General features: G+C 43.1%; 1 protein-coding gene and 1 long non-coding RNA gene across 8 annotated transcripts in view; one reads left to right on the plus strand and one right to left on the minus strand.

The window, feature by feature from the left end:
• The window catches only part of GLCE (glucuronic acid epimerase), a 116,534-nt gene that overhangs the window by 52,285 nt on the left and 40,484 nt on the right, over window positions 1-23,765 (plus strand). The window lies entirely within an intron of this gene.
• LOC149523616 (uncharacterized) lies at window positions 1,520-15,380 on the minus strand. 2 transcript variants are annotated; one of them, XR_016350679.1, is made up of 3 exons: window positions 15,220-15,380; window positions 14,228-14,322; window positions 1,520-1,723 (listed from the first exon to the last, which is right to left on the minus strand). It is a non-coding gene; the product is annotated as an uncharacterized LOC149523616 (long non-coding RNA). The 2 variants fall into 2 exon arrangements; XR_016350680.1 differs by lacking the exon at window positions 1,520-1,723 and adding an exon at window positions 12,310-12,446.

Genomic DNA, 23,765 nt, shown 5'->3' on the forward strand with positions numbered 1-23,765 from the left:
CCAGCTACCCTGGGAGCAGCAGGTCTCACCTTCTCCCCAATGGGGGGGAGGGAGCGCTGCCTGGGAGCAGGGCTTGGGGTCCCAGCAAGGTCTCTGCTGGGCAAAAGACAGGACTATGCAGCACTTTAAAGTCCTGTTTTTTGTTTCAGCAAGACCAGACTAACACGGCTACATCTCTTTTACTGTTCTGCCGGGCAAGGCTCTCGGGAAGCAGCACTCCTGGCGGGTGCCACAGTGGCAAACATCCGAACATGCGCATGTGACCTCAGTGTTGGTGCCCAAGACAAAACTTACTCAGCTCATGGGTGGAAAATCTTAGCGGGAACACTGAGTACTAGTGTCACATTGCCCTGGGCTAGTACTTGAATGGGGTAGTGAGGTGTTCTCAACGTGGGCAGCACAAAAGCCATTTTATAGATTGCAGCGTGACTAATGAGTAACCAACCCTAATGCACTCATTTGTCAGAAGAAGGGTATTGTTAGAATGTAAGCCTAGGCCAGTGCAGGCACTAATAGGATACCTGGAATCCAAACAAAAAGGAGCAGCATGCAACCTTTCCGTGGGCTTTTACAGCTGTCAAAAGATAGCTGCGAGTTTTCAAATGTTAAATATAGAAGGTGTTAAAAAAAAAAAAAAAAAAAAGAAGAAGAAACCTCTAAAAGATCCAAGGAAGAGATCACTATTTATTTTGCAATAAACTTGGTTTGCAAGGCAGTAGCTTTAGCACACACTTTTATAAAATCCCCTCATAGACAGTAGTGGCCATCCATGCAAAAGGAGCATGAATTTTTAGTCCCTGGTGTTACCTAATATGCACGCTCAGGCTGGGGTTTGAACACATCGCAGGTGTGCCTGCACGTGCTTTGTGTGTGCCTTACAGAATTTGAATGCTGCCGTCAGCTGTGTGGGATTATCTGCACCCTTTGCCCACTTTGGTATGCCAAAGTTGGAAAATTTGGTCTTGAAAATTATTTCGGGTCTTTCTGTGTAGAGAAGTGCATTTGTCTATTTGGCCTTGTGTGCACTGGTGGCTGTGCACAAGGTGCACATATGTACTAGCGTTGTAAAACTCGGTTGAATATAATGTTTAATCAGTTAACCGATTAAACAAGTGTGGGGGGGATAAGGGTGATGCTTACTGGCTCACCATTCGTATCCCTAGTATATACGTGCCCAAATGAAAAGCTGGCTGCGTTGACACTGTAGTGTGGCGGTAAAAGCCTATGACAGGCAGAGGCAGTGAGGCAAGACACTGTTAGTAGTACATGACACTGCTAACAATACCATTGTAAACATGGGAGGCCTAACCCTCGGCTTTGGGTGTGTACTCTACTCACCTGAGTAGAGCCTCGCTGTCTACCCTATTTATACCCATTCTGGATGACGGACAGTGTATGTACTGTATGCGCCACCATAAATGTAGAACATAGCAAGAGAAGGGAGCAAAGCTGATTTCAGCTTCCCAGCCGATAATTATATGGAAATATATACCAAATAAAGGTCAGTCTGCACAGCTGCTCAGGTTTCTGCAAATGGCCAAAGCAAAAACGTTTCCTTGTTTATTTCAAGCTCTCTTGCTCCTCTAATGCTGAAAACAGACTGAGGCATGTTGCATGTATCGTTAAAGCTGGAGCTACAGTAAGACAATCCTTGCTACCAGTTGCAGATCTTTCAATAAATCTTTTATCCTCTGTTCTGCGGAGTTTCTGGGAAAGCATCAGGCTGTTCAAATCAATGAGTAAAAACACAAGTCAGATGAAGGCAGAATAACAAAGCTGATTCTTTCTGTCCTCTTGCCTTCCATTTGTAGGCTCGACTAACAGTTTTTTCAATTGCAAGTTTTGTGACTATTTTAGGAAATAAAGTAAAAGAATGCCTGATATAAAATAGTGTGGTAGAGACATAAAGAAGGAGAAATTGCTTACCATTTTTGGTTAATGATCTGTGTGCAGATCATTGTAGAAGTGTGAGAGGCTATTTTTTGTTGGCTACATCAAGTCTTACTTTCTCTGTTTTAACTAAGGAACTGGAATGGGGAGCTGTCTTTTGATATCAATCCATAGAATGGCATGTATAAATCTATAACTGCAAGCTTTTCTCCTAACTGTTCATCAGAAGATTGTGACACTAGTATTGCCTGCCCTCCCCAAAAGGACAATTTTAAACACCGGCTAAAAGTCTCTCCTCTTAATTGTGCACTTGCCTGAAAGGATCTCAATTGTAAGTAAGGGCAGTCTCTTCTGTATGCTACATGAAATTCCTAGCATGCGGGCTTTTAAGAGCACCCCAAAATTTGTTATGGTATGAATAACCTGCTATAGTTGTGTAAATAAAATAAATTAATGGAGATTGCCTGTCTCCTAGAACTGGAAGGGACCTTGAAATTCATTGAGTCCAGTCCCCTGCCTTCACAGCAGGACCAAGTACTATCCCTGACAAATTTTTGCCCCAGATGGCCTCCTGAAGGATTGAACTCACAACCCCGGGTTTAGCAGGCCAATGCTCAAACCACTGAGCTATCCCTCCCCTCCTAATGTACCTTGTAAGTTGTTACTAGAGGACTCTATGGACAAGACTGCATAATTTTAATATAAGAACAGGCATGGGAAAATCCTCTAGTTTTATTGATAAAGAATCTGGCTCTTGCTCTTTGTTTAAAGGAACGCACCTGTCTGCTTTCAACTCAAAACACTGCTGCCATGGTTAGCTGCTGTAGCAACGTTACTTCTGTGTTCTATTGCTACTGATTCTGTTGCCATTTATCTCAAGAGTTAATATTCTGTTGAGTCTTGTGAGAAAATTATCATCTGGAAGGGTATACAGAGTCTAAATCTACTTCAGCTGAGGCAGGAGGAGGCAAGATTCAGTGGAAATCTATAATGGCGCAGTCTGGTTCCCACTGCATGCTTTCATATGACATTATAGGATCAGGGTCTGCCTCTGAAGCAGCCTCTGGACGAAGATTCCTTTCAAGCTGCAGCTCAGCCCTAGAGCAATAATTTTTTGTCCCTTTTTGCCTATTCAAGTTCAGAGTGAGTATGGGAGATCTCTCTCTTCTGCATCTAAAGGTATGGCTGAGATTTTTAAACTAATGTTGTGCCCAGCAGTACACACGTACTTTTAAGAGATTTTTTTTTTTGCTAATCTGTGGCATGTCCAATCCTTTGTCTTTCACATAAAATTATTGCATAGTATGAGTGACTTTTGTTTATATCTATAGCCAGGTCTTTAGAGCAGTGGGTTTAAGTCTTAGCCTTATCTGAAGGTACATAACAATCGTCTTAAAAATGTAATCCTGGAAACTATCTTGTGTAAATGCATCCAGAATGTATTCCCTTCCTTGATCTGTTATCAGAGAGGAATGCTCGTCAGGAGATGGAAGGCTAGAGATTTTTTTTAATTGGCTCAATTCAAAACAAAGTCTAGCATTTCTTATTAAACAAGCTTTTGGGCTGTGGCATATTTTTAATACATTTCTTTAATGAATTGCTTTAACATGTGAAATCTATATCCCTTGCTCTCTTGCATAGCAAGTTAATGCAGAAAAGCAGATAATTTAGACTAAACTGATTTTTTTAGATAAGCTTAGTCTATTTTATACTTGAAAGAGTTTGTCTGTTCAGGAACTCCTCCTAAAAGGTAAAAGCTAGGACCACCAAATTTGGTGTGCAGCTTCCTCTTACCACTTCAAGTAAGGTCGGGGTTTGGTTGAGCCAGGACAATGGGATGTGCCTGGAATGGGATTGCGTCTCATAAAACCATTCAGAAAAGACAATCACTAGGCAGATGAAAGGGGCACGCTGGAGCATGCCTCCCTCCCCCATCTGGGACTGCCCCAGCCCCAAGTCCCCTATGCCCCAGGCACTCTTAAAGAAGGTTGGGGGGGGGGAGAGCTGAAGCTCCTCTACCCCTGAGTTGGAAGGGGACATTGCTGGCTGTTACCCCTCACTCCCTGTCCAAGGGGAAGTGCACAATTTGCCTTAACTCTGGCTGGGATGTGCAGGGACAGATGAACCTGGACCTGCCCCAGCGGGGGAACATGCACCCCTCCTTGGGCTGTGCCCACTCGAGCACAGCCCCAAGCCGCTGGGGATGTCCTCTCTACCCGGGGCAGCCTGCATACTGAACCTCCCCATCCCCATCCCCATCCCCATCCCAGGGCAATGCCTGAAATGAAGAAAAAACTTGAGTTAAGGACCCGAGCAGCACCAGGTAAATCTTGTAACTAATCTTAGTGGATTCAGCAATATAACTGCTTAGATTTATTTTTTTGCTTGAATTTCCTCTTTTTAACACAGATCTTTTTATTGGGTTTTCTTTCCTGATAAAGAGCCCCACGCAGTCACATATTTTTCAGGTATCTAAAAAGGTGTCCTAAGGAAGAGGGAGAAAAATTGTTCTCCTTGGCCTCTCAGGATAGGACAAGAGGCAGTGGGCTTAAACTGCAAGGGAGGTTTAGGTTGGACATTAGGAAAAACTTCCTACCTGTCAGGATGGTTAAACACTGGAATAAATTGCCTAGGGAGGTTGTAGAATCTCCATCTCTGGAGATTAAGAGCAGGTTAGATAGACATCTATCAGGGATGGTCTAGACCAGCGGTTCCCAACCTTTTCCAGATGGGAACCCATTTTGACAATTCAGGAAGACTTGGTGACCCAGGGCAATTCAAAAATGGGAGGAGGAAGGGGAGGGCAGAACCACCTGGAGAGACACTTGGTGACTCTTTTGAAATGTAATGGTGGCCCATATTTGGGTCTCGACCCATAAGTTGGGAAACCCTGGTCTAGACAGTACTGGATCCTACCGTGAGGGCAGGGGACTGGACTCGATGACCTCTCGAGGTCCCTTCCAGTTCTAGTGGTGTTTGATTCTATGATATAGCATTGTAGGTATTTTTTGCACAGGAAGGCTAGTTTGGTTACTTAGAACAGAAAAATACCTAAATTAACAAGTATTTGAAACCTTATGTTCATGTTAGGAAAACAAAGTTGATCCATATGTTCTTTTTGGCCAAATGCCTCTGTAAATCAGTCAGGAGCATAACTGTATCCAAGTATTACAAGAAAGCATTTGATGCAATTTATTTGTTGCATTTTAAATATCTTGGTAAGCAGTGCCTAATCAAACGGATAGTTTTTGGTTTGGGATGTGATTATTTGGACTGTTGTACTAAGACTAGTGCAATATGTCACATGTAGAGGAGGCTTAATTGATGAGAGTTGTCTGAAGATATTGCAGTTCTTCATAATTGGTTTTCCCCTTCTATAAATGAAAATCTGTAAAGCTTAAATGTTAGTAGAAATAGGAAGATGCAGCCCCTGGCATCTTTCTTAGAAGAGGAATATTGTATCAGCGTCTCGTCTGGCACATTTGCTAATTGCATTTTGTGTGTGTGTGTAGACCAGTACTTGACTTGTCTAATGGTGTTAAATAGATGCTGAACCTTTAAAACACATTTATTGTAATTTGATGCTAACTTCAGCTAGAACTAAAATTCTTTCAGATCTAATTAATCTGTCTGTAGCTCTGTGCCTTGACTTTCATTTGAAAACTTTTATGCTGACAAAGACACTTGGCCTACCCATCCTGGAATGGTGTTGGAACCTACATAGAATAAAAGGGTGAGCTGACATTTTCAAATTAGAAAACCTAGGAGCAAGCAAACTGGAGCAAAAGGTTTATATTGGACTCTTTGGATCCAAGTTCTTGGATCTGGACTTCCAACATTCCGATCATCTGAAGAAGTGGTTTGTGCCCAGGAAAGTTCATGATACCATCTACATGTTTTGTTAGTCTTTAAAGTGCTACTAAACTATTAGTCTGTAACAGGAAAAACGTAAACAAAAAACTCGGCTACCCGTCTGAATGTTTTTAAAGTAACTTCTATTGTTGAATCTGCGGTTCCTGAAAATGAGCGAGCATAGTACATGCTAGGTAAATTGTTACAAAATTTCACAGAATGCTGTAAACTGTTCTGCCAATAAACTAATTTTATAGTAGATCAATAGTTTCCATTTGTAGAGTGATTTAACACAGTCTTTAGTTGAATAGCTCTTTTGCCTGAAGTAATGCTACATGATCAAGATGAATGTGTAGATATAGTATCCTTGTCAGTTTCAACACATTTTTCTTTATATGCTCTCATTAGATTAATGACCCTATTGTAGGATGCATGTAAATGTATCGATAGAGCAATCATTATGAATTTGTTTCTAGTATATTTATGATATTTTTGAAGCTTGCAAATCAGTAAATATTGATACAAAAAGTACTCTTCACTTACATCGGAAACTGAGATTCAGGTGATCAATTCTTTATTCAGTTGAACCGTAAAAGATATCTGGATTTCAGCCTTGGTCTGAGTGAAATCTCACTTACTTGACAGAGCGCCTGCTCTCTAGCACATATATTTTGGATGCAAGCTATTCATAGGTTCAGAGATGGTAATTTTAATGGTCTGCAGCTCTTACCTTTGGCTGTGATCTCGTCAGATTTTTCAAAAAAGGCAGTTACTCAATGTCGTCATATGAGAACCAAAAAAACTTCACCTTTGTTGCATTATTTGCATATAATGTTCCTTCTTACCTACCTGTTAATGCCCATCTGTTTCCTGTTTTGGGGATTCTAGTACAATACAAATGCCACCTCTCCAGAGATCTAGATTCTCCTGAAGCATGGTTGTTTTTTTTAAAGCAACTCTATAAGTAGTCATAATGATTGTACCTCATCCATTTGACCTGTGATGACAACCCATTGCATGCCTGTATTGTGCTTACAGGTATGAAAACTGTTTTTATCGCAATGTACACCATCCTCCAGTTCCCAGTAAACATGTAATATATTATCTGTAGCAGTAGAGAATTTGAACAGTACTGAGGATATTCTATCGTCTTCAGAGAAGTTACTTCATCCACTCTGTCACATATTGGCTGTAAGACACACGTTGTAGCTACTTAATCCATCTTTCCCATGTGGCTAAAAGACTCCTTCAAAAACAAATAAGTACCTTTGGGCCTGTCCAGGCCATTAAAATACATCAGATAGCAGGGACCACAGTTGTTGAGAGATGCCCTAGACAAGTAGCTAAAATTCCATGATTTTCATGTTATTGGTGACGTCTTGTATGCCGTTTTTTTTTATAGGTTTGAACAGGAGTGTGTGTCAGAGTTGGTTCTATTTCAAGAAACTTTAAATCTAAACTGTCTGGTTTCTGAACTTGACTGAGGCATGAATTAAAGCTGTTGGCAAATATGTATATTCAACCCTAATTTAACTGAACCAAGTAGTTTTTCCTGGTAAATAACTTGATACAAACAAAAAAACACCACAACCTTAAGCATTTAGTACTGAACTTTGGTTTGAATGGGTTATGTATCTTCATAATTTAAACAAACCCAATGCAGGAGGTGGGGGGGAGGAAGGGTATAACTTACAGATGTACTACACTTGAAACTCTGTGCTCTTCAGTGTATGTTTGCTGCCTTAAAATTGACTATTTTAATTTTTGACATGGTACTGTGCAAGATTTGTCTTTGCCTCAACTCAGTACCATTTGAAAGATGAAAAGCTTGATGGTGAATATATTTAGCTGAGGAAAATACATTTTCTCTTCGAGTAGTTACTTAAATTCATCTGTTATGGTAAACATGTCTCTTTGGGTGAAGAAAAACAATGAAATACTAAGGCATTTAAAACTAATGTACTATTTGAAAGTTCTGCAGAATATCTCCTGTTACAGAGATCTGGAATCTCTACCTTGCTAGTCCAGGCATGTTTAATCACTGCACTGTGAATATTGTAATAAAACAAAGCTTCCAGACATGCAGAAGTAAGCATTCTGTTGCCGGTTTAAAATTGGGAATGCTTTTAATTATTCCCGAGACCTATACAATTAGTGCAAAAGCAAATCTTTATCCTAATGTAAAATCAATAAAAATAATGCAATTTGTATCTAGTCAGGTGCTTTAGGAATTGTTAATGCAAAAAGTGTTCTTCCTTGATTTAGCAGCAACAGGGCTTCTAATAAATCCAAATCAAAGACTTCAGACTAAAAAATGTAATTTTAATTGATTCATTTTTCCCCAAGAGACTATTGCCAGTATGACTCTTAAAATGCAAATTGCATAGAAGAGACATTTTACTGAAACAGTTGTAAATAATGCCTCTTAAAAAAAAAAAGTTTAATTGAATTTTTATTGTAAAGTCAATTTGATTAGTGATCTTCAGTAATTATTTCAGTTCAGTTAAATATTTATGGGTTTTGTGCTGTTGGCGAAGGCATGATTGGATCCCTGAGAGGTTACACGGAACATCTTAAGCTTTGGGTTTGCTTTTGTAGCCGCTTCTGAAGCAGCAAAAGTCCTTTTTTTCAAGGAAATGAGTGTCCATTTTGGTGAAAATTTGTCTCTTTAGAAAATGTTCACATTGATATGATAGTCACACATTGAAAATCAAATGTATTTAATTTGACAGCTATCATAAGCCTATAAGGTTTATATTTAGCTTCACATTTTCCATGGCTGTGAAAGCTTGCCTTTTCTCTGGCAAAAATGTAACAGTTTCATTTGTAGTTCAGGAGAAAGGTTTAATATGAAGTAATTTACATATCAGAGGCAAATTCATAAAGCTAAAAATATTACATTACAAAGCTTACTAAAGCTATTTTTCTCGTGTCCCAATAAAGCTAGATTAATTTATTTTAAAAGTGGAGGGGAAAAAATAGGATCGAAGCATTTTTTCCTTACCATTTTGAGTGTGCCATAAGGATAAGATTGGGCTTTCTTAAATTTCCTTGCAATAAGGAGAGCTGTAGAAGTTCCTTTTTAATGAACTTAAGAACATCTGATGAAGAGATTTAGGCTACTATTGGCACTTCTAGCAGTTCACAAAACCAGAAAGCAAGTAAAGATGATACTGTGTTTTAGGATGACAAGATTGCCGCCTTTGACAAAATGGAGCCTGTGTCTGCACACCTACTGGGAAATCAGTAACCCATACAAATGAATAATTGGTACCCCCAGTGTGTTGAGAGTGGCTGTAAGAAGTAATGAATGAAACAGTGATGGTAAAACTAACTTTGGGGGAGAAATAACCTGGGATAAGGAGAAAACATTACCTGGACATGTGTTTAAGGATATTGTAATGAGTGCATATGCTGAATGGATAAATCTCAAACCAATCTGGTAGCATGTGCTAGCATATCAAGCCTTGTGGATAAGGGAGAAGTGGTGGACACAGTATACCTAGACTTCAGTAAGGCATTTGACAGGGTCTCACATGACCACCTTATCAGTAAACTAGGGAAATACAACCTGGATGGGGCTATTATAAGGTGGGTGCATAACTGGCTGGATAACCATTCTCAGAGAGTTGTTATTAATGGTTCACAGCCCTGCTGGAAGGGCATAACAAGTGGGATTCTGCAGGGGTCTGTTTTGGGACTGTTTCTGTTCAATATCTTCATTGACGATGTAGATGATGGCAGAGAGAGTATAATAAGTTTGAAGATGATACCAAGCTGGGAAGGGTTTCAAGTGCTTTGGCAGATGGGGTCAAAATGCAAAATGATCTGGACAAACTAGAGAATTGATCTGAGGTAAATAGGATGAAGTTTAATAAGGACAAATGCAAACTGCTCCGCTTAGGAAGGAACAATCCGTTTCACACAGACAGAATGGGAAGTGATGATCTAGGAAGGAGTCCTGCAGAAAGGGATTTAGGGGTCATAGTGACAGTGACCATATTGTTTGAACCAGAAATGTGGACACATTAGCCATGTCCTCTGTCACAATCAGCCACACCCTCTAGCCCCTTAGGCCCTGCCCACCTGCCACAGGGATTCCCACCACTGGGGAGGTCAAGATGGACACGTGATTGGAAGTAAAGGGTGTCACGTGACCCCTCTAAGAACTCTTCCCATCGTCCTCTGCCAATAGGGATAAGTTTGGGCACCATAGGCGTCCCCCTTCCCAGGCATGGAACTATACCGCGATTGCATTAACCCAGACCTAGGGTCCCGTGACACTGCAGCACTAGGGTTCCAACCTCAATTCAAGATAAGATCCGAGACCTAGTACTTTGCATTGTAGGTGCAGCCCCATTTGACTCGGGGCCTGGGAATCATCCAGAACGATCCCGCAATTTTATGGGACAGCATCCTTAGTCCTCTTACCGGATGATGCTTACCGGTTCCAATTCACAGGTAATCAGAGGGGGCTGGAGCGGTGTCGCATCTGCTGGGGACTGCTCCAGCCCCGCAGAGGGCCCACTGCAGACAGGAGTTGCTCTTGTCCAGAGCAGCTCTTGTCTCTGGGAAAGCTGGGGACCCCACAGACAGGGAGTGCGCCGATGTCCAGAGCAGCCTCCCTCCCTGGGGAGTACAGCTTGCTGTGGGCAGGGGCTGTGGGAGCTGGCGGCAGCCCGTGTGACCTAACGTTAACTGGTTCATGGGAATTTACATCCCTAATGAGAGGTACTGCAAATGCATTTTTTGAAATTACTGCGAAACTATCAAGTGCCCTCCGTTTCCACAAGCCAGAATGACAAGACTGAGCTAACCATGACCGTTACAGGGTGGAGAAAACCATGTCACTAACCCTGCCCACCACTGTGTGAAGGGTACGTTGCCCGTGGAGGTCGATGGGGCTGGGCTGTTTTATATGTAAAGCTACTGAGAAATGTCTATGCCAATTCTATGATGGCAATGCCTATATTATGTAAATAGTACCTAATAATGATTGCCAAAAGAGACCACTTCCCCACCTCCTTACAATTTAAATTCAATTTAAATTTTAAGATTGCTTTGGGCCCAGTCCTATCTTAATATTACCCAAGAAAATCCAGTTAACGTTTAGTCACCCATCAAAAACATAAGGCATGGGGGAGTGGTTCTGACCCTGTGCACATTGGAAATCAGGCTGTAGGAGGATTGTCTCTGTTGCTGCTTCTCCCTGTAGTGCAGGGGTGGGCAATAATTTTTGACGGGAGGGGGGCACTCCAAGGTCTTGGAAAGTGGTCAAGGGCTGCACTCTTGCATGAGATTAATGGAGGAGGTGCGGGGTCTGGGATGGAGCTTGGGTGCAGAAGGAAGCTTGGGGTAAGGGATTGGGATACAGGAGGAAGAGTGGGTGAAGGAGGCAGTTGTGACCTAGGGTAGGAGACTGGAGTGCGGGGGTTGGTTTGTGACCGAAGGCATGGGCCTGCGGTGCAGGAGTTAGGGTTGTGACCTAGGGTAGGAGGGGATTGGGCTGCCAGAACTGGGAAGAGGTATGGGTGTAAGAGGGGAGCAGAGGGTTTGGGTAGTTTGGGGGAGTGGGGGTGGAGGGCTGGGAAAGGGAGGGACTAGGGTGACAATGTAAGCTCTGGCCAGGAGACTTACCAGCCAGCAGTTCAACCTGACTGCCTGCAGAGCTAAATGCCTGCAAAGCTTAAAATGTTTGTTTGCCTGCCTGCCTGCTTTGTGCCTGCACAGGCTGCAGGGCCATGTGCTTGTGTGAATAACTGAGCTGTAGGGGATGGGGGCATGGTGCTTCATGTGCTGCCTGTTGTTGACACAGGCAGCTCCCGTTGGCCAGTTTCTGGCCAGAAACCGGCCAATGGGATTGTGCTGGGGTGGAGGCGGGGCCTGAAGTCTTCCCCAACCCCCCAGGATCACAGTTCTGAAAGAGAAACTGCCTGGTAGCCCCTCTTCTGTGAGGCTGAGGGGCAAGCAGGGGAGCCTGCCTGGGCTCCCCGTTGTGTCCGCAGGCCAGATCCAGTGGCTTGGGGGGGAGGGGGCGGATCTGACCCACAGGCTCCTATTTTGCCCAGGCCTGCTGTAGGGCTTCCCTGTCAAGCAAGTGAAACAGATGTGACCCTACTCAAGGAAGTTCTGTGCAGGGTCATCAAAAGCTTGTTAGCAGAAGATCATGTCTGCTACACTGAAAGCATCTTGCTAATATGGCTCCACCGAAGCGGAAAATAAGGTCCCTGCATCTAATAGTAATGGGGGATTGAAACAAAGGTGGGGAAAATGGAAACCTGTAGGGAAAATTGGGGGAAAGACATAAGCAGTGTGTGTGGGGAGAAGTGAGAAATGGACCTTAAAAAGCTTTGGGAATCAAACTAAGGCTGTCCTTGTGTTGAGCACTCTTGTTTTTTTTGCAAAGCAAACTGTTTCCTGTCCCGGTAGATTCAGAATAAAGTCTGTTCCTCCTCCCCCCAGTTTTTGAGTGAGTCGGGGTGCCACATGCAGAAGGGAGCAAGACCCAGTTATTAAGACAAAACTGTTTTGTTAAAGATGATCTGGAGAATAGACCCTTGCGTTTTAATCTCAGTTAAATGGGGATTTTACAGCCATGCTCTATTTTAGTGTGTGCTCTGTGTGGCAACATTTGAGACAGTTGAGTAATTAACAGTTGTCCTGTAAAGTTTCACAGTCTGGCACTGTCTGCAGTATGAGGAGGTCTGTGTAAGATACAGAGAGAAACAGTTCCATTAAGAATTCAGTGCAACTTAATAGTGTTAGAAATTCTCTCCCAGATCTGTCCTCCTTACCTTCCTGATTGTAACAATCTCTACTCTGTTCATGCTTTGGACAGGGCCATCCCAACAATAATTAGAGAGACTGTCTATTGGTTATAATTTAATAGAGGGTAATGCAGGGTACAGGATAGCTTTTTACTGCACTGCCAGTCTTAAATAACCAGTGGTTGCAGCTAGGTTTTCTCATATGACACTACAGCTGTGTCAGATCCCTCCAGTGCACTTACTTTCTATAAAGCATGCAAATAATTCAGCTGTGGAACGCTGCTGACTGGGAGCATCTCACTCCTAGTCTGTTAGTTTTTCCTCAGCTGCTGAGTAGAATCCTATTAGATTCCACCTACAAACTATCTCCCCTTAACTATGCGGTTCTAAGAACACTGTGCTAGAAATGTAGCCGTGTTACTCTGGTGTAGCTGAAACAAAATACAGGACTATGTAGCACTTAACCATCTTGTTAGTCTTTAAAGTGCTACATAGTCCTGTATTTTGTTTAAGAACACTGTGTAATTTGAAAAGCCTTGAGGGCAGGTCATCTTTTCTCCTCCTGTGAGGCAGCTCACTTTTAAGTCTTTGTCCTTTTCTTTAGTTCATCATTATTAAACATATAGATATAATCCCTCATTCAAACCCTTTTGTTAAGTCAAAGAATAGGCTATCCTAAGCCTTGATAGTACAGGCCACTACGTCTACATGTAAACTACCTACTGCTTGTGAGTGGTAAGAGCAGAGCTTTCCAGACTGCTGCATTATAAGGTGTTGGACTAATCTAATAGCTATAGGTCTCTCCTCCCACACTCCATCATTCCATCTGTAGAAGGACCCAGAAAGCAGAGAGAGTGGAGTAGTATCCAATAAAATATCCTTCTGTCCTGTTGATGGCTGACACGTTAGAGTAGGATGTCAGTTGTGTAGTAGGGTGTGCCTGAACGTAATGGTAATGCCATTCTTTTAGGTTCCGTAAGGACAAACCACTTACATTTGCTAATCTCCTAATAGTTGATTCAAGGAGTGACATTTGGACATTAAGTGATTGCTAAAGCAATTGCTGCAGAGGATAAAAAACTAATAAAACTTTGTCTGAGGGAGTATTTAGTGATAGCAGTTAATCTTGAATATTAAGCTCTGCCTGTCTGGGTTTGTCCACCTGTCTATACAAATCCTTGCTGAAACGGACCTAATCCCATCTGGGGCTCTGGTAATACCACAATGCAAATATTAATAATTAGCAACCTGATAAAACAGAGTAGTCACTGGCCTGTAGTTCTCTTGAGAATATTGCCTTTGTCTATAGGTACTTGAGAATCAACATAACTGGTGTTTATTAAGCCCCGTGTTTTGTGGAGAAGAAAAGGATGGGCATGAGGCCGTACAGAGTGTTTTGTTTGTTCTTCCACTTGCCTGTACTCTCATTCCAAATTCCTGGGCATGTTCGTCGCTGATATAATTCAAGACCACTCTTCCTGAATAACTGACTTGTGTACATCTAATAAAAGTACTTACTCAGATCTTGACTTGGTAGGAAGCTGTCCTTTTTCCCAGTAATTATGCTTTGTGTTCTATAGAAAGTGTACACAGCAAAGCAGTGATTCTACTTCGAGCAAGGTCCCCGTGGGTGCTCTGCTGTCAGTGTCGGGCTCATCCCAGCACTTCAGATCAGAGATTTTTTTCCAGCAGTATATGGTCAGGCTGCGCATGCATACCTTTGGAGTTCACGCATGCGGCTCAACTCCGCCCAGTTCCTTTGTACCGCCCTCGGTCGCAGATGGAGCTCAATCCCTCTCCTCCACCGTCCATTCTTGTGAATGAGAAGACAGTTTAGTTTTTAATTTAGTTGAGTTGTCAGTTTATAATTCTTGTTCGTCTAGTTGTTGTAGGCATAGTTGTTTTTTTTAAAGAGGACCATCACAGTGAAACTGGGCCCACCGCCAAAGTAACGCCAAGACAAACCCAGTTTAAAAATACAACTCTCCATGGAAGCGTTTTAAAAAAAGAAAATCCAACCAAATAACATACTTCCTCAGGGAAGAACTGGACATAATGCCTGGTTTACCCGACTCTAAGAAATGCAACAAGTGTCACTACCCGATGCCCGCTTCAGATGGCCATGGGTCTTGTATTCGGTGCTTGGGTGAGGTGCCCATCCCTCAGAAATGTGAGTAGTGTTGTGCCTCACTGCCAGGGTGCAAAAGGATAGGGAGTTCAGATTGAGAATGCTCCCCTTCAATAAGGCCTTTCAGCCCCAAGCACCCAAACGGGACTATTCAGCAAGAGAACCCCAGCAAACAAAAGAAACGGGCAGGTTCCCCGGCATCTAAGTTGCTGGCAAATAAGAGGGTCTCTACAGCCTGTTCCATACCTCTGAGTCAGCATGAGACACAAACCAGGCACCTCCAGCACCGGGCACCCATGTGTCACATCAGTCGTGGAACTGAAACCACGAACCTCACAAACCACAGCACCAACTGCAACAGCACCGAAGTTACCGGAAGGAACCGGGTAATACCCCAGAACCGCAACTGCTGAACAAGACCTCGACACCACTGAAAGCGAGGGCAAAATCCACCAGACCCTTGCTACGCTCACCAAGCCCGGAACCAGCATTGATGCATCCTCCATCGGCGCCGCATTCACTGGCACCGCGGGAACTCTGATACTTGGCACCACTTGACTCACAAGTGTCATGCTGACGTACCATGCTCAAGATCATCACACGATGCAGTCCATGCTCAACCTTCACGGTCACCATCGTCAACAAGAGACACTTCGTGTTTACTGAGATCACTGGTGCTCTCACATTACTCTGACAGTGACTGCTGGAGTGTGTTCTCTTGACACTCCTGCTTAATCAGACCAAATATATCTTAGGATACATTGACCACAATACTCTCACTATTCTTCCTGGTATTCTGACTGGTTATACCACCCTCATCAATCATCACAGTGATCACTATGCCATCATTGTGTTCCATCCAGGCACTGTTCAACAGCACCATCTACACCTGCCCACAAATCAGTACTGGCTTCCTGTCTTCATAGTCCTCCTCCCTTGACAAAGGATTTGGACACAGAGGAGAGGGGCAGATTAGTGATGAACCTGAACAAGACCAACAAGGTGTCTCTCCAACAGAAAAGTCGTTTCCCTCTCCCAATGAGGCGATCATCCCAGATGATACCTCTCCAACCTGCGATCTGAAACAATTCCAGGAGTTTTTCAAAGGGGTCACTACTAGCCAGGAGGTTACCTTTTCTGAGGTTCAAGGAAAGAACCTACAACCATCAGCCAAATAAAAAATTGTGCTTCCAATTGATGAAGCTATCATGGAGGCAGCAGATGAGGTGTGGCAGACACTGGCCTCCGCTCTGCCTACCAACAAGCGGGCTTTATAGAAAGTATTGTGTACCCTTGAAGGGCATGGACTTTTTATTCTTGCATCCACAGCCGAATTCCCTAGTAGCAGATGCAGCAAACCAGAGATCCAAAACCCCTCAGTATATGGCTTCCACCCATGATAAAGAAATTGATAGAAATCAGATCTTTTTGGCAGGAAGATGTATTCATCCTCCACTTTGCAGCTCCGGATAGCTAATTACACCACATTGCTTTCTAATCCTGATTTTGACAATTACGCTAAGTTCACTGAGTTAATGCAGTATTTACCAGATGACAAACGACCCATCCTAAAGTCCATAGTTTAGGAGGATTGCGTTCACGCACAGCGCTCCCGATGGCACTCAGTGCTACCGATAATGGCAAGGGCAACAGCTACCTCAGTGGTCATGAGGCATACGTCTTGCTTATAGGCAGCTAGCCTGCCAAAGGAGCTACAAATCAAGGTCGAAGATCTGCCATTCGATGAAGAGAAATTCTTTACGGCGAAAGACAGGCGAAGTCCTCCATTCTAGCAAAGATATCCACATCACATCCTCGTTGCTTTCACATCACATTATGCACTCTAGGAATGTACACACCTCCTTATCACAGGAGACATTACACTTCTTACCAGAGGCACCGAGAGTTCTCCTACATCAGGCCTCAGCAAAGACCATTTGAGCAAAACCAATCAAGGGCAAGAAACCAGTGTTGACAAGGCACTGACAGCTTCCTCCAGGCAGCAGGTTTGAGGTATTGGTCGAGGGCCTGCAAGACTTCTCCATTCATAGAATCATAGGGCTGGAAGAGACCTCGGAAGGTCATCAAGACCAGCCCCTTGCCCAAAGCAGAATCAATCCCAACTAAATCAACCCAGCCAGGGCTTTGTCAAGCTGAGACTTAAAAACCTCTAGAGATGGCAATTCCACCACCACCCTAGATAACCCATTCCAGTGTCTCACCACCCTCCTAGGGAAATAGTTTTTCCTAATCTCCAACCTAGACCTCCCCTATTGTAACTTGAGACCATTGCTCTTTGTTCTGCCATCCGTCACTACTGAGAACAGCCTCTCTCCTTCCTCTTTGGAACCTCCCTTCAGGAAATTGAAGGCTGCTATCAAATCCCCCCTCGCTCTTCTCTTCCGCAGACTAAATAAGCCCAAATCCCTCAGCCTTTCCTCATAGGTCATGTGCTCCAGCCCCCTAGTCATTTTGATTGCCCTCCGCTGGACCCTCTCCAATGTGTCCACATCTTTTTTTGTAGTTGGGGGCCCGGAACTGGACGCAGTACTCCAGATGTGGCCTCTCCAGAGCCGAATAAAGGGGAATAATCACTTAGCTAGATCTGAAGCCAATGCTCCTCCTAATTCCACTAGAGCCTCATGATCATGCCACTTTTCACCAGTCTGCTGCTCATTGATCGTAAAAAGTGCAATTACTACAGGCTGTTGGATTCTAGATATCGTCAGATGCGGATACTCTATTCCCCTTACTTCAATTCCCCCAGCCTCCCCACGGACCCCCTCTCACGAAACACTTCTATGACAAGAGATGAACAGTCTCCTATAAGTGGGCGCCATAGAAAGGGTGCCTAAACAACATCAGGGCAGGGGATTCTACTTGAACTACTTTCTCAAAAAGAAAATAACGGGGTTGGAGGCCTTTCCTCTGTCTTCACCATCTTCGCAGATGATTCAAAATTATCGCATTTGCATCCATCATCCTGGCACTAGGAGGAGGGAGACTGGTTTTCAGCCCTCGACCTGCAAGATGCTTATTTTCATGTCACCATTCCCCCAGCACATAGATACTTCCTCCGATCGTTTCCAGCATCGAGTCCTACCCTTCAAAAAGACTCTGGGAGCAGAAGAAAGTCTGAAGACCCTAGCTGTCATGGTGGCTCATCTACACTGCGAAGGCATCATGATCTTTCCTTAGCTGGATGACTGCCTCATACGAGGTCCATCACAACAAGCAACACTAGACATGCTCCTCTTTGTCAAGAGGTTCTTTGAATCCCTCGACCTCATCATAAATGAGCAGAAGTCCACTTTGTGCCCAACGCAGTCACTAGAATTCATAGGAACTCAACTGGATTCCTCTACGGCACAAGTATACCCTCCTGTCCAATGTTTCAAGGCCATAAAAAGTCTCATCTCTATTATGGCATCCAGTCCCACTGTGATAGTGCTCACCTGCCTCCAGCTCATGGGACATATGGTGGCCGGTAGGTGAAATGTGCGGTACACAAGACAAATCTGACTCTTAGTACTCTCAGAAAGTTGAGAACCACTGCAGTGAAGCATAGGTTAAAGCAGTGCAGCCCACAAATATTTACATAATTAGGACCAGGCTAGTCCTTTCCTAGACTCAGAATATAAGGTTTGTAAAATATGAAACAGTTGGCCATTCCTGGCAGAGCTGCAAATAGAAATGGCAAAGACTCAAGAAATTAGAAAAACTTAAAGCTACTGTACAAAGAGTTTAATAGCAAAATCAGTGGAGCAGAAAGTCTCAAAGATCAGGAAAGACTACTGGTTGTTTTAATGAACAAATTATAAAAGCCTGAATCTGGACGTTACAGAACATGTCCTTCCTGACAGAGAGCTTATGGGAGATGTGTAATCAATGTATATCCTACGCAAGATCTGCCTCTTCTTTTGAGTTAACATCCTTGACCTTCAAGCAGACAGACTTCTCAGAACAGTTTGGTACAATATAAAAGATTTGCCCAACCAACTCAAATTCGTAGCAGACAAAATGAATTTAGAACTAGCATCCTAGTAGTATGCTCTGTGTGCTGTTAGTTTTCTGTTTTCAAATGAGGAAAGAGTGATTTTGGAAATGCTACTGTTTCCCCCCACAAAATTCCATTAATTGTAAATTTGCTTCTCTTCTTGAAGTCAAAAAGCTTCACTGCAAAAGTCTTGAGACTTAGGGTATAACAAGCTCAAAGTATATATGGCAGGGGAATTCTTTGTTCTATAGCTCATACAGAACAGAGGTTGAAATCCTTTTGACCTTTTCTTTGCACCCCTTCATAAGTCTGTTAGTTTTGTCTGAAACTGTTTTGCTATCCGTTGACTTTTAACACATTTTTATATAACCTATAATTTGTTCTGCCTTCTAGCTTTTTCATTAGATTTCCTGAAGAACAGAATCACTAACTCTAAGAGGATACTGTACCATCTTATACCTTAATACATATGCACTTTTATGGGACATATTGTGGAACATAGCATATTAAGCTGTTTTTATTCTGTTTTTAATATACAAGATTTGCCTTTGTGGTGAGTTTTCAGTAGAAAAGAGGATTTGCATGTTATCTTAGTCTGTTTCCTACCCAGTGCTTGGTGCAACCTAATAATCTCTGGTTTGCAGGATATGAAAAAATGTGGAAAGAAAATATGTCCTGTACACATCTGTCATAGCAGTTAGTGCTGGAGTCTAAACATACAGTAGGGGGTACCAGACAGAGCTTGTTTTCAGAAATTAAAAGGAGGAAGTGCAGCACCCCTCCCAAACATAGATACACCGTAAGTGGGAGACTCCATTGTTGAATGCTTATCATTCTAGCTCTTGCATTTTCTCTGTTCATCTATCTAAACCTTGGACACTGTTTACACTTACTTACATACCAGGCTAGGTCTTTGCAAGCAAGATTTCACAAAGTGGCGTACACTTTTCGCTGTGTTTGAGCTGCTTGTTAACTCAGTAAAATACCTGAAGAGTAGCACACTGACATATTGCAGTTACATGCACTCAGTGTGACTTTGTTTTTAAAGGAATCTTTATCCTTTGTTGAACATGCCATTCCAAGGGGTCATATGTGGGAAGTGAATGAAGTCTGCTTCTGAGCTCAAGTTTAATTTGATTTTGAACCATCACAGGTTCATGCTTAATTCTCATTTATCAGCGATAAGGTTCACAGTCACTGCCAGTATTGTATATTCTGAGAAGAGAGGGAATAGCTACAATTGTTGATTTAGCTCATAATAGAGAACTGGGGGGGAAAACACACACATCAGGGTAGGTAGCAGCAATCAAAGCACCAAAACATCAGTGGAAAAGTGTTTTTGTAAACTTTTCCTATTTTACAGTCTTCAGTGTTCTGCAGACCATTTTCTTTGAAGATATTTAATTGGAAGCAGCAAAATTTCACTGAAACATTTAATACATCTGCTGCTGATTAAGTGCCAGCCATAGGTCTTTCATGCAGCACCAGCTGTACAGACCTCCAGAATTTGCTAAGCAATAAAGTATAGTCAACCAATTATTTTAGCTATTGACCTAAGACAAACTTTCCAATAGGCAGTCTTATTTTGGGGTTTTTTTGTATTATATGAGAGCATAAAGGAAGGAAAACTCTTCTAAAATGAGCATATGGTCTCAAATTACGTAGGCTGCAGATTAGGTAACTTTCAGAAGAAGAGTAACACCACCAATGTTGCACTCTTCTGTGTACAGGAAGTCAGCTTCCCACGAGAACTGGTTCATGCCTCCTTTCTCCCCCCGGCCCCACTGCCTCTGATAGAGGCAGCAGCACGAGAGACAGGCGGCTCTGTGGGAGCTAGTACTTGTGGGGAGCCAGAATTGAAAGCCACTTTCTGCATGTATCGGTTCCTCCTTACCTCCCTCATCCCCCGTGCCGCTGCCTCTCTATCAGAGGTAGCAGTGCAGAGAAGTGGGGAGGAGATAGCGCCACAGGAAGCCACCCACAGGCAGTGGCTCCCACCTCTCCCCCACGCTGCCTCTGATAGAGAGGGGGTGGTGCATGTAGCTGATATGATTACATATTAGGGATGTTGGCGTATAGTCGTTTAGAAGTAACTGGTAAGTCCAGATTTATGGGTTAATCATTTAAAGACTACACATGCTTCCCCACCCCTACCCCTTGCTGCCTCTGTTTCTAAGAGAATATGTTGAATGCGCCAGTGCACTCTGTCCCCTTGTGCATATGCACTATGACATCATTGTGGTGTTTAACTACATGACCACATACTGTTTCTCCAATGTAATGGAACATATGCAGTCTTGTCCATAATTTGATTTTATAATGTTTTAGTGTAGGTAGATAAAATGAAAAAGCATTCTGTTTTCCTTGCACTGAACCATTGGAACATCTTTAATTTTGGCTTAACCTATACAATCTGTTCTGTGTAAGGTAGGGGTGTGTGTGTGTATTTTAATAATTTAAGCAGCACCCCCCCACACACACCATCGTTTCTAAACTTAAACCAGGTTTTTCTGTCTTCATCTTCACTATGTCACGAGTCCTGCTACGGCGTCATCAGTCAATTCCTCTAAATGCAACTCAGTTTTTCAACCTCCGATTGCTCCATATCCTCAAATCCCTCTCTTCCAACATTATGGGCATTCTCATAATCCTCTTAATCTCTTCATCGATAAGTGGAAGATCAGAGATATCATTGACAGTTTCCTTTCACAGCTTCCTATAGCAAGCATTGATGGTTGATGATTTTATTTCCTCAATCAACTCCTTTGTTAGTGATGCAGTTAGCAATGTTGTAGTCTTTTCAGTGCTTCCTGAGATCAAGTGTTTCATCAGCTTCCAGCACATTACAAATCTGAGCAAAGGTGTGCCTAGTGTAATAGGATGTAAAAAAGGCCGACCTTAGGTCGATTCGCCCGATTCCCCCGAATCGGGCCATGGCGCCCTGAAGCTGTAAGTGTGCCGTGGGTAGGGGGGTAGAGGGTTGGCCCCAGGTTTTGGCGGGGGAGGTAGCTAGAGATTTTTTGTGTGCCGTTTTTTTTCTTGACTTTCTCAACAAATATTCCTGGGGTCCCCGTTGAAACTTTTGTGTGCGGTGGTGGTGGTGGTGGGTTTCCCTCAGCCAAAATTGCTGGCTGCTGTGGGGCCTCGTCGAAATTGTTCAGACTGGGCCCCGCACTTCCTAAAGCTGGCCCTAGATGTAAAGGTAGCAATGACACCCTGGTCCAGAGTCTGGATGAGGGAAGTTGTGTTAGGTGGCAGGAAAACCACTCCCATGTCAGGATGGGGTGGTCTGAGGCATCCTCCAGGATGAGGATCATTTTGAAGGGCAGCTTTAGGTATTTTTCTGCCTCGTGGACGAAATAGTTGTGGAACTAGTCCAAAAATATGTCAAGTATGGCCCACGCCCTTCTGTTCGACCTCCAAAAAACTGGCAAACATATTGGCTTATTCTTTCCCTTTAATGTGTTGGGGTTCAATGTGCAGTAGAGGTTTCACCAGGCAGTCTGTTAGCATGGAGGGGAAGGGTCAAGCTATCTTTTGCTAACTTGATGCCTGAAGCTGTCCTTTCCTTGGGAACGTGTATTCTTGTGGGCATCCTTTTCCGATACAAGGCCGTTTCATCTGCATTGAAAACTTGTTGAGGGCACATCACCTTTATTCTCAATTTTAAGAAGCTGTGAGGAATAATCCTGTGCTGCTTTGTGATCTGCTATTGCCGATTTCCCCCATTAATGTCATATGTAAACTGTGCCTCTTTTGAAATTTGTCAAACCATGCCTTGCTTGTGATGAATGACACTACACTGTCCTGACTTCCCCCCTCACCACCTGATGCTTGCGCAAAATGCTTCCACGGACGCAAAGCCTAACCAGCGCAGAGTAGAGTGGAAGAATGACTTCTCGTGTCTTGCAACACACCTGTTAATACATCCCAGAATCACGTTTGCTTTTTTTGCAACAGCATCACACTGCTGACTCATATTCAGCTTGTGGTCCACTATAACCCCTAGATCCCTTTCTGCCGTACTCCTTCCTAGACTGTAGCTTCCCATTCTGTATGTGTGAAACTGATTGTCCCTTCCTAAGTGGAGCACTTTACATTTGTCTTTATTAAACTTCATCCTGTTTACCTCAGACCATTTCTCCAATTTGTCCAGATCATTTTGAATTATGACCCTATCCTCCAAAGCAGTCGCAACCCCTCCCAGCTTGGTATCATCTGCAAACTTAATAAGCGTACTTTCTATGCCAATATCTAAATCGTTGATGAAGATATTGAACAGAGCCGGTCCAAAAACAGACCCCTGCAGAACCCCACTTGTTATACCTTTCCAGCAGGATTGTGAACCATTAATAACTACTCTCTGAGTATGGTTATCCAGCCTGTTATGCACCCACCTTATAGTAGCCCCAACTAAGTTGTATTTGCCTAGTTTGTTGATAAGAATATCATGCGAGACCGTATCAAAATAGCTTACTAAAGTCTAGGTATACCACATCCACTGCTTCTCCCTTATCCACAAGACTCGTTATCCTATCAAAGAAAGCTATCAGATTGGTTTGACATGATTTATTCTTTACAAATCCATGCTGGCTGTTCCCTGTCACCTTGCCACCTTCCAAGTGTTTACAGATTATTTCCTTAATTACTTGCTCCATTATCTTCCCTGGCACAGAAGTTAAACTGACTGGTCTGTAGTTTCCTGGGTTGTTCTTATTTCCCTTTTTATAAATGGGCACTATATTTGCCCTTTTCCAGTCTTCTGGAATCTCTCCTGTCTTCCATGATTTTCCAAAGATGATAGCTAGAGGTTCAGATACCTCCTCTATCAGCTCCTTGAGTATTTTAGGATGCATTTCATCAGGCCCTGGTGACTTGCAGGCATCTAACTTTTCTAGGTGATTTTTAACTTGTTCTTTTTTTATTTTATCTTTTTACCCCCTTTATTTTACCTCCTTCCCACTAGCATTCACTATGTTAGGCGTTCCTTCAGACTTCTCGGTGAAGACCGAAACAAAGAAGTCATTAAGCATCTCTGCCATTTCCAAGTGTCCTGTTACTGTTTCTCCCTCTTCACCTGACCAGTGGGCCTACCCTGTCCTCACTGACCAGTGGGCCTATCCTGTCCTGA

Source organism: Pelodiscus sinensis, chromosome 14, assembly GCF_052426305.1.
Source record: "Pelodiscus sinensis isolate ZL-2025 chromosome 14, ASM5242630v1, whole genome shotgun sequence".
NCBI classification, from domain to species: domain Eukaryota; kingdom Metazoa; phylum Chordata; order Testudines; family Trionychidae; genus Pelodiscus; species Pelodiscus sinensis.